This window comes from Nyctereutes procyonoides, unplaced genomic scaffold, assembly GCF_905146905.1.
Source record: "Nyctereutes procyonoides isolate TBG_1078 unplaced genomic scaffold, NYPRO_anot_genome, whole genome shotgun sequence".
In the NCBI taxonomy this organism is placed as follows: domain Eukaryota; kingdom Metazoa; phylum Chordata; class Mammalia; order Carnivora; family Canidae; genus Nyctereutes; species Nyctereutes procyonoides.
Genome location: NW_026575042.1, coordinates 2,958,375 through 2,960,516, shown reverse-complemented (window position 1 = coordinate 2,960,516; position 2,142 = coordinate 2,958,375). Strand labels below are relative to the sequence as shown.

The 2,142-nt window shown below is 36.5% G+C and overlaps 1 pseudogene; it reads left to right on the top strand.

The window, feature by feature from the left end:
• Positions 1-347: 347 nt before the first annotated feature.
• Positions 348-427, top strand: LOC129507415 (U4 spliceosomal RNA; annotated as a pseudogene).
• The last annotated feature ends 1,715 nt before the right edge of the window (positions 428-2,142 follow it).

Genomic DNA, 2,142 nt, shown 5'->3' with positions numbered 1-2,142 from the left:
TTTCCCTACTTGTTAAAAATTCAAAATCACAAAAATTTACAGTGGAAAAAAATATCAAGTCCAATCCTCATACTTGGAACTTGAAAAGCAAAGATCCCAAAGATAATATGACTTGCCCCCAAGCTACATAACAAGTTAGTCATAAAGCCCCAGGAAGAACCCATATTTCCCAATTCCTGAGGAAAGATCAAAGCCACAGCAAAGCCAGTAACTGCTAATGCAAATTCTCAGCTATCACAGCCAAAGAAACAAACAAACAAAAAAAAGAACTGGGAAATGGTATTTCAATAAACTCTTTTGACCACTAAGATTGAAGTCCCATGTGTTCTATTTTAAATATCTCACATAGCTTTGCACAGTGGCAGTATCATAGCCAATGAGGTTTATCCGAGGCACGATTATTCCTAATTAAATATCTCACATATTTAGGGTTTAAGTAGCTTTAAGCAGAAAATTAGAGCTCACATGGCATTGCTCATATTTAGGATCTCTGAGTCTCAGAGGCATGCAGTTTAGTAATTTATGTCTTTTCAGGCTTTGGTTCTTCTTCAGAATGGAGACCATGTCCACAAGAGAGTGTGGGCAGTTGTAGCAATTCTTCAGAGTTATGCCAAGTGTGAGGATTACTTGGTACAATAATTAGATTATCACCACACACATATACACACATTTACATGAACACATGTACATGTGCATGCAGCTGAAGCATTTGAGAACAAACTGCAGATCCATGCCATTTTATTCTTAAATATTTCAACATGCACTTCCTAAGGATAAAGACATTCTCCTTATTGGTGAGAAATGAATTTAGAATCCAAGATCTGAGGGCAAGTGTACTCACTGACACTAGGGTACCATTCCTTCTTGGCCCTCTCAGCAGACAGTTCTAGGAAAGACACTTTTAAAGATGAGTTCATGTGGATATTCTCAATTCAAATTTAACCTTACAGTGTTTATTTTAATGTCTTCAATTTAATATTTGCTTTGCATCTTTTTTCTTACACCAAAAATCTTGGTTTGTATAACACAATATTTTCTCCTATATTTTAATTTTTTAAATATGTAAGACACTCACCTGATCCCAAAGTAAAAACTATATGAAATGTTAATCAAACTCACTGAAGTTTCACTTCCAACCTTTTCCCTTCCCTTCATTTCCCCACCTCCTATAGGTAACTAATTTTATCGCTTCTTTTTGAAAATATAAGCAAATATGTAAATATATTCTTATTCTTCCTTTTATTTTTAATTTTATCTGATTTTTAATTTAAATTCAATAATTAACATATAGTGTATTATTAGTTTCAGAGGTAGAGTTCACGATTCATCACTCATATATAACACCCAGTGCTTGTTACATCACATGCCCTCCTGAATGCCCATCACCCTATCCCTCCACCTTCCTTCCCTCCAGGAACCCTCACTTTGTTTCCTATGGTTAAATCTCTTATGGTTTGTCTCCCTCTCTGATGATGTCTTGTTTTAGTTTTCCCTCCCTTCCTCTATGCTCTTCTGTTTTGTTTCTTGAGCTCCACATATGAGTGGAATCATATAATTGTGTTTCTCTGACTGACCTACTTCGTTCAGCATCATACCCTCTCGTTCCATCCACATTGTTGTAAATGGCAAGATTTCATTTTTTGATGGCTGACTAATATTCCATCATATATATATGTGTGTGTATATATATATATATACACACACATATATATATACCACATCTTCTTTATCCATTCTGTTGATGGATATCTCATCTATTTCCATAGTTTGGTTACTGTGGACATTGCTGCTATAAACTCTAGGGTGCAGGTGCCCCTTCAGATCATGACATTTGTGTCCTTTGACTTGTGCAATTGCTATGCAATTGCTGGGTCTAGAGGAAGTTCTATTTTTAACTCTTTGAGGAACGTCCATACTGTTTTCCAGAGTGTCTGTACCAGCTTGAATTGCCAACACAGTGTAGAAGGGCTCCCCTTTCTCCACATCTTTGCCAACATCTGTGGTTTCCTGACTTGTTCATTTTAGCCATTCTCACTGGTGTGGGGTGGTAACTCATTGTGGTTTTGATTTGTATTTCCCCGATGCCAAGTGCTGTGGAGCATTTTTTCATGTGTTTGTTGGCCACTTGTATGTCTTCTTTGG